At 42.7% G+C, this 9359-nt stretch overlaps 1 protein-coding gene across 9 annotated transcripts in view; it reads left to right on the top strand.

Moving 5' to 3' along the window:
• DNM3 (dynamin 3) overlaps positions 1-9359 on the top strand; it is a 354287-nt gene that overhangs the window by 180073 nt on the left and 164855 nt on the right. The window lies entirely within an intron of this gene.

Genomic DNA, 9359 nt, shown 5'->3' with positions numbered 1-9359 from the left:
TCCGCTATGAAATAACGACTCCGGTCCCCTAACAAATTGCCTCTGGTAGAGTCATGCTGTTAGGAACGGCATTGTTTTTCACGGGTAATTCCCGGTTCTGTGGTCCTATTTTTGTTGTTGGTGTCGTGTTTTTTTTTGTTTTTTTTTTTTTTGGGGGGGGGGCGGGGGTGATATTCTGGCTGCTTAGATTTAGCTCTGGGTAAGTAAATCTGCTGAAACTCGCCAAGGACCGCCTGACCAAAGGTTATAACGCATCAGCCCCGCTGGTCTCCACTTTTCTCCTCCCGCCGTTGCTGGTTTCAATTATATGTGCTGTTGAATAGTCTGAGTACGCAGCTCTCTGACTTTCCCCTGCATAGAGTTCTGATTAAAGTTCGCGTTCCCCAAACAAGAGTTTGATTAATTGCCCTTTCGGAGATCAAAATGTGAGAAAAATCCCAGGTAGCTTCCAAATTTAATTTGAGTAGCCGAACTAAGAAACTTAGCATTCTTTAGAGAATTACAACCAAAGCAGTAGAAAATGAGCCCCAACCAACCCAGGTGCCTCGATTCCTTCCCCCCCCCCCCCCTCCCCGTCACTGCTCACATCATACTGGAAACGTGCAAATGGGGCTGCGTACAGCAGAATGCCCTTGTTACACATGAATACCAACTGCGTCCTTTTCGAGTGTCTGTTTATTCACGAATCGTCGTAGGAGAGCCATGAGCCGGAAGGACAATAGTCAGCCAGGAGCCCGGTGTGCCAGGGGTGGGCTCGATTCAGCCACAGAATAGTGGAAGCCTTTCCTCTGCCCTCTGCTATTTATATCGACGGACATGCTTGGAAATTTTGGGTAAGGCAGATGAAAGGTAGTTCTGATCAGGCTGCTCCGAGATTTCACCTTAGTTCACACATCTGCACTTTCTCAAATGTGGGAGAGAGCCCTTCCTCAAATAGGGGTTTTTATGATGTTCTATTCAAGAAACTCAAAACTTATCTTTACCGCTTTTGCAGCATTTCAAGGGATTTTCTACAGAAACGACTGTAACACTCGTGTCCCCTTACACGCGAGCCTGTCTCATCGGGCATCTAGTTGACCAGAACATGTCGGTTTTGTTTCCTCCACACCATTCAGCACATATTTAGCGGTGCCCACTCGTGTGCTAGTCACACTGCCGGGGGCTGCCGTGCAAAGTTTAAGACGATCTGATTCCTGCCCTTGAACAGCTCACACTTACTCGCAGTGGCGGGAATGCGAGTCTGTGAGCAAGTTCAGTCTGAGTGGTCTGCCATGCCACTGTGGAAGGTCCTCGACCTTCCTCTGGAAGCGGCCTGAGGACTTTTTTAGGTCCGCCAAGTTATCGGTTAAACACCTGCCATGCTGTGGGCTCTCGAAAGCAAACTCAGACGCGACAGAGACTCGCCTTCGAGAATTCATGTTATTTAACTTGGTCATTTCAAAAGGTGTTGACCAGAGCGATGGTTTGAGTCAATGGACGGTTTCGGTTGACGACAAAATTTGCTCTTTTTAAAAATGTCTTGGAAAAGAAACACTGCTTTGGTTGGTTATTATTCCCAAGCTTGGCAAATTTTTATGACTTTAGCAATTCTTAAATTGAAACCAGAACCGAGACTTGTTTCTATGTACCCATAAAGAAACAGGGTTACTAGTGTTTACAATTAGGGTATTTTGTGACATCCAGATATGCACACTTCAGATAGAATTTATATAGTTTTAATTTTTTCGTTATAAGATTAGTGCCTGGGGACTATAAATGTTTAAACAATAGAAAGTATGTGAAGAAAAAGTTAATCCACCCCCCCAACCCTTTCTGCTCCCCCAAATTAATAGTAACAGTTCAGTGTACTTCCTTTAACCACCTTCTCGACGGTCTTTTATAATACAGATTACAAAAATTCTTTTGTGTAGAAGACATCAGTTTCTTACAGTAATCTCATGGAGTAGATAGCATCATCATTCTCATTTTACTGATGATGAAATTTAGGCTCGGAGAGGTTAAACATATTACTTCGTGCAATTATGGGAAGGGGCAGAAATCAGCTTTGGTCCTAATTCACATACTTGTGATCAAAAGCGTATTGTCAGTCCACAGAGATGATTTTTCCCCCTACTGAATTCTCATTTTCCTGTTATCAATTTGTCAGTTATGTACTACGTTCTCTTAGTTTTGAACTGAAATGTTCTGTGTACTATTTATTATCTCACATATGTGGATTCCCCCCCACCCCATAGAATATAAACTACTTGAAGGCAGGGGTGGTATCTTTATACTCAGCTTAACTAGCCTGTAGTAGTCCATCCATTAAACTGTAGAAAGGGTGAGTCAAAGGTACATAGTATGCATGTGATTTCTGATCCAACCTTTATCAGGATAATAATCCAAGAATCGCTCTCATTTTTTATCTTAAATGGAAATCCTGGTAGAATTTTAACGTTTATATATATGTACCGCAGTTACATATCAGATCGTACTATTCTTTGAGAAATAAATGTGAACATTGGGCCAGCCACATTTCCTCGCTCATCTTGGGCCTTCTAATCTTGTGGAAGCATCCTGCGCAGCTATCTGCCATACGATCTTGTGTGAAAAGCAGGATCTAGCCAAGCTGCAGCGTTTCCTTTTTTGTTGTTTTCTCCTTCCCAGTTTGTATCTGAGATAAAAATCTAGTCGACCCCAGTTCATTGCAAATTAAGGAAGATAGCCCCACTTAGTTTGGCCTTATGTTGTGTGGATTAGCACTTTCTATTTTTTTTTTTTTATTAGAGGCAATGCCTTCCCTTAATCACCAGCATTTCCTATTTTGTTAGGGCCCGTAAGGGCTGAGAGATTCTTTGAAGCGACTCTTCTCCCTTTTCTCTCCTTCCCTGACTCAAACAAATGGCCGCCCGCGGATCACTGCAGAGAAGTGCTTTCTCAGCCAGCGATGCAGCAGCAGAGGCTGTAAAACAGGAAAAACAGTCCCGAAGAGTTAGCAGATTTTCCTTCCACAGCTGAAAAAGAAGTTAAATTGGAACAGCTATCATAAATCACAAACTTACGGCAACTGATTTTACAATCTTCGGAAAGCTTGCAAAAGGCAAAGATTATGAGAGAGCTGGTTTTAAAACATACGTTTAACGCATGTTTTGTTCTGCGTGTCTCTAGAATTTCCATTGCTGAGTCTGTTTATTTAAAAGTCAACTCCTAACCAAAAGCAGTATATATTTTATGAACATTCTTTCCTCCAATCAATTGAGAAAGATAATGTTACGTCTTTGAGTTTTACTAACCACTGGCGTGCACAGCACCCATTTCTATATTTCAGTAACCTAATCCATCAGGCAGACAAACCTTAAAAACTCTGCTTCTATTGAAAACCAGTCACACGTAGGTAAATATGTGCTTGTACTTTATGACTCCAGTAAAATTTGAAGCACTTTCTTGAAGTCTTTCGGGGAAGCAAGATAAAGAGTTGGAAAATCGGTGCTGGCCTTTTCCAGCACATTTTAAGTGAGAGCGTACTTGGAATGCGGTCTGCTGCCTGGGCCAACCCCCCAAATTGACCAGCATCATCCGAATGCTATGTGCTCCGAGCTTCCATCGAATTCCACATTACAGTCGGACTTTGAAACGAGCCTGGCTCACTTGGACGGGAGAAATATGGAGTCCTCGGGTCACTGACAATTTTAGAATATTGATTCCTGACATCGTTTGACATCGCCAATATTTAATTTCCTGAGTGCGACTCAGAAATGAGGAGGCATGATGTAAAAAAAAAAAAAAATTGTATTGGCCTCATATAAAGAGTCAGAGACCACTTCCTCGCAGGGGTAGAGAAAGTGTCCTTTCTGTGGCTCGGGGTGCCAGTGGAGAATGTTGGCTACAAGGAAGTGTGTGTGTGAAGAAGCACTTTCTGCTTTACCCAGAATCCCAGCAGTTAGTGGTAGGTCATCTTAGAAGCTCTCACTGAGGCTTTAAGCGATGGTAGGCATACTCACGTGATCCATACCACTACTGCAGGCCAGTGAAACCAAGGGGCTTTATTTGAAGATCTGCAATCCTCCGGTACATGCAAAAGGAGAAATACAAGTTTCATGAATTGCTAAAAGGGTTCGATCCAACATAAATCTGTTTAGTTGAGTATATTATGGATACCACAAGTGGCCTCTTACTTCTGTTCAGTCTCCAGAGAATGTATTCAAGGGACACTTGAGACCATATTAAAATATTCCTAGTCACGCCAGCATGGGAATTTGCTTTACTTTTACAGAAAACAGAAAACATTGGTGTATAAATTAGTTCATGTGAAAAGTGCATTTACATGTTACAAATGAGGATTAATCCCATATTTTTAAAAGCACTTATATTATTTGCATATTAATCGATCAAAAGTGGTTTGATTCTGATTAATCAGACTGCGTAACTTTACCGACACTCAGGGCTACAGTGCCAAAGCTGTAGAGAAGGAAGGTGTTCTGTTCTGCATTTCTAAAGGTTTGTTTTGTTTCTTTAATCCTTTTTTTTTTTTTTATTTTTTGAGCATTTATTTTATACCAGGCCCCCACACTTGTGGTTTTCACTTGTGATGCAATCGAATGCGACCACCCCCGAAGCGAGGACTTCTTGTGGCCAAGGATGAAGAAGTGGGAGCCCCTGGAGGCAGTGCCAGGGGCGCTGGGTGGCCAGGCCTTGAATCCTGGCTGCACGACTTATTGTCATGTGACCTTGGCCACTGTTTAACGATTCTGAGCTCAGTTTCCTCCTAGGCTTCTCTGAGGACCACATGGACCACATGGCTGGTGCACGAGGGGGTCTGGGAGCAGCGCCTGGCCCGACGGAGGCCCCGTGCAGGGCGGTGTTGCCAGGAGGGCCAGCCGGGCCACCGCCGCCACCGCGGTGCAGGCCCAGACCCCCTTTCGAAGCTAGATGCCGTGACGCCAGGAAGAAAGTGTGTGATTTTCCCCAAAGCATTTACAATCTCATTGGGTAAATAAACAACGTGCGTGTAAGACAAGTAAAAATGGAAGAAAATACTTGATCCCGAAAGAAAGACAACAGGATTGCTCTTAAAACACTGTAGTGGGAGCTGGCTTCTTAAGATTACCTTTCTGGAGGATTTTTCTGAAAAGCCCATAATGGCCTTCCTCTCCTTTGGGCTTATCAACTTTAATTGTAGCTAGTGTGTGCTTACTAAAACTTGTGTGTGTATAAATGTATGTGTGAGTGCATATATGTATATGTTTATTTTTAAACTGAACCAGGTCTCTATATGACAGTTTCCAACATCGAAATCAATTCCATTTTTAAAATGACGTATTTTTTAAGGCTAGAGCATGTGTGATATGTTTCATAATCCTGGATGTTAGTTTTGGTGTATGCACTCTTCGGTCTTTTTTTTTAGAAAAAAAAAAACCCTTGCCTGTCAGAGTTTTACAGCAGCACTCGAAGGTGACCGAGTGCGTGTTGGATGGGTGACGCCTCGCCGTTTTGCAAACGCAGTATCTTGAGGGCGTTGATTTCTACGCAGGTGGAGCTGTCACTGCGCGTTCAGACGCTGTGCACACGCTCTGCGCGCGGTCGCTTCACGTTTGATTGAGAACGACGGCTTATTCCCAGCCTTCTGCACGGGAACGAGATGCTTCCCGCTGGGACAACATCCTTCGCTCCCATTTCTCCTTGGCTTTTTTCAAGAAAGAACTAGTCTTGGATTTCACTGGCCGGAGTGGGTCAGGATGGCTTCTGAAGTGCTGGCTTGGTTCCCTGGAGAATGAGTAGTTTGTTTGTTAGTTTGTTTGTTTTGTTCTGTTTTTTCCTTTAAGGGGCTTGGAACCCATCGAAAATGTGTGGGCATGGCCTCGGGTGCTACCTGGTGGCCCGGTGTGGGTGTCGACTGTGGGAGCCCATGCTTAGAGTTCATCTTGCCTTTTCAGAGCCTCATCAAGTTATTACCGAGAAGTTCACAAAAGAACTATAAGAACTCAACGTTCTTTTTCTTCGTCTTCAAGTTTTCTGAACAGAGAAAACAAGGCCAGAATAAGTGGTATAAGAGGAGCCTTTTGACTTTTCTAGAAGTAATTGTCTTTGCCAGTAGCGAAGCCAGTTTGAGGATACTGGTCCTCTCTCCCCTTTTTTTTATGATTCCAGACCATGAAATTTTCAGTGCTATAATTTTAATTGTTGATTTTTGGAAAGTTGAGTCCCTCGTTTTTTTTTTTTTTTTAACCTTTAACAACATTTGAAAAAGCTAGTGGGAGGTGATTTTTCCAGTAAATTTTACCCTATTTGTGTTTTCTAAATCAGCCTTAATTTTAGTTCCATCTTTGCCTTCAGACCATAAAATCTCTGGTGTCGGTCACCCAGTCGGGCTAAGAGCAGTTAGGTCGGATTCGATTTGTTACTGTCAGCTAACTTGATTCTGTTGTTGTTTAATTTGATTTTGTTGAGCTTGGATGCCGTATATTCACACTCGTTTAGATGAACGCTGCTTCTCTTGGGTTTCTATACCGTATCATTCTCATTGCCTTTGCCTGGTGAATTATGTATATGCAGGATTTTCCGAATATATCAAATTCTTCACTTCAAACTGCCGTTCTCGTGGCGCTTGGTACATATTCATATTCGATACAGGAGAGTTTTAGTGACTTTTTGTATGTGCATGCTGACGGAAACTGCTTTGAAAGGCCACGTTAAAAATTGTTCTAATGATGTACGATCATTTTTCATGATACGTTCCTGTTGCTTAGCAATGTATATAGTACGACCGTGAAATAGAAGTTTCGAATGAACATTCATGGTGAAAACAGTGAAGCCAAGTCGCCCGGTGACGAGGGCAGACTTTGTTTGGTGATTTAGTAGTTGTTCAGAGTTAATTAATAGTTTGTATTTCAAAATTTTATTTTTCTTGAACAAATTCCACCTCTTTGCCGTGAAATCAAACCTTCGCCTTTTTGCGTCCACGGGGGCAGGAGAGAAGTCGCGCCGGCGGTGATTGGTTCTGGCTCAGCTCTGCGTCGTCTCATCCGTCCAGGGAGAGATGCTGGGGAGTTGGCGGCTGGGCGAAGGCCCGAGGGAGGGGGTACGGGCAAAAGAAATTGGGATGATTTTGAAAACGTTCCGCAGCGATTCGCAGGACAGCAGTTTGGCGTTTCGTGGTGCTCCACGGGGCAGGTGGCGGTGACGCTGTAGCAGATGCTGTCTACCCGTGGGGACTTTTGGGGTGCCCCTGGATGCTTAAAGAGAGGAAGGGCTGCGGATGTCCGTTACGCCGGGTACCGTGTCGCGAGGCGGTGACACGTGGTGGTGTCCCCCGCTGTATCTCTGACGAGTCCTCCAAAGGCGTTCGGTGAAAGAGACTCCCCGCTCATTCTCCGTTTCTTCCTTCTCCCCCTTTCTCCTGTTCTGGCTCCCCTTCCTCTCCTCCCCCGCTCAGCGTGAGACTTCCTGCAGCTCTCCCCTCCGCTCAGGGCCTGACTCTTGTTTCTTCTTAAGAACGTGGGGGTAGAATTGCACTACCAGTGAAAACATGTATTAGATTGTTTTTTTTGTTTGTTTTTAAAGTTTCAATCAGATTAATTTAACCCCACGTATGCATTGCTTAAGAACAAACAAACAGCTTCCAAATTAAGTTAAATCGCTTTTATACTTCTTTGTGGCTTTAAAATAATTCTCTTATAAGGCAGTGACTTTTGATTTTTTTTTTTTTTAGACATTAAATGTCTTCAGAAGGGAGGGGAGAAAATGATCGAGTTTTAGATTGAGCACACCGTTTCACTTTCAAGCAACTTTCTCGTGGCTCCAGAGAATATGGGTACCAAAGATTTCCACATAACCTTAGAGACTTAGTTGTCCGCTCTATTCATTTATCCATTTGTTGCTTATGCTCTGCGATTCTTCTCAAACTGTTCCTTGCCTCGTTCCGTTATTTATGTCTCGTCTGTCTCCCTTGAGTGTAAGCTCGTCAAGGGCAGGGCCCTGGCTTGTCATTTGTATAAATGCTGCACAACCGCTTCCCTAATGGAATCAGGCCAATAAACACGTATTGATCCATCTGAGATTTTCCTGAATGTGAAGAGTCAAAGAAAGGGACTTCCTTCTTCAGCAAGAATCAAGACCACCAAAAGCACCTTCCTAGAGTACATTTTAACGTTTTTTTTTTTCTGATGTTTACAAAGACTTCAATTGTAAACGGCCGCCGGCCGTGGAGGATGCTGTCACGGGTAGGCCTTTTGTAGTGCGTTTGAGCCTGTGCTTAGAATGTGCCACCAAACGCGGCAGATGCCATCTTGCTTAAAAATCACTCGAGGAGGAATTTTTCAGATGAATGTCTGCTGGGAGCCGACTGCCAGGAGAAATGTGGAAACCACATGAAATTCACTGCATAAAGCAATCTGGTTTCCATTTCTGTACTGCGTTTTGCGCTAGCGGGAAGAAGATAAACAAGCTGTTTCGAACTAGAGGGAATGGCAAAGGGATTCGATTTTAAAATCCTGTAGCATAAACGTATTTTGGAATTTATGAAATTTAATCCCATCACGTATAGGGCCCTTTAAGAAAGGAGAAAATGAGTTGAATTTTTATGGTCTTAGATACCTCAGTGGAATGGATGAGTAATTTTGCTTCCTGTTGATGAGTAGTAATACAACTATAACATTTGCTTCAGTTAAAATTAAAACGAAAGTCTCATTCCAGCCTTTTGGTAGGCAGACATTATTTTGAGAGTGAGAGGAGGGAAGGAAGAAGGAAAACCCTCTTTTTTCCCTTAGTTTTGGGTCATCGCTTCCCAGGATAGGAGAATTTCATCTGGTATTTTAATTTAGCTGTTTCAGACTCTAGATGAAAAGGTATGTGGGTGGAGTAGATCGGAGGTGAAGGGTTGAACTGTTTTTATTTTCAGAAAAACATCCTGGAGATTCTTTTTTGGTTTTCAATTTTAGTGACTCTTACGTGATTTTGATCTGTTAAGAAGTTGGCACTTGAAGAATAAACCCGATTAAGATAAAATGGATTGCGAATAATAAAAAGGTAACACTTAAAACATAAAGAGCAATCGTACCAGTTGTGAACCAGATCGTGCATACCTGTGTTTAGAGGAAACACATGCTTTTATGAATTCCACAGGCCTTGGGCTTTGAAAAAACCTGTGAGATCGAGATTATAAAATTAAGTTGTACCTATACTTGAGGAGAGTAAAACTTTTCTTTCCACAGTTTAAGTTCCCACTTTATGGTGGAAAAGGAAGGCTGAGTTATTTAGGGTTTATTTATGGACTTTTATTTAATCTTTTTTTTTTTTTTTTTTTTACTTTTTTAACTTCCAGTCTGAAAACTGCTAACTGTCTACACTAAGTAACTAATATATAACTTGTCTAGGCCTAAATT

Source organism: Rousettus aegyptiacus, unplaced genomic scaffold (assembly GCF_014176215.1).
Source record: "Rousettus aegyptiacus isolate mRouAeg1 unplaced genomic scaffold, mRouAeg1.p scaffold_m13_p_17, whole genome shotgun sequence".
Lineage (NCBI taxonomy): Eukaryota > Metazoa > Chordata > Mammalia > Chiroptera > Pteropodidae > Rousettus > Rousettus aegyptiacus.
This window is presented reverse-complemented; position numbering and strand designations above follow the sequence as displayed.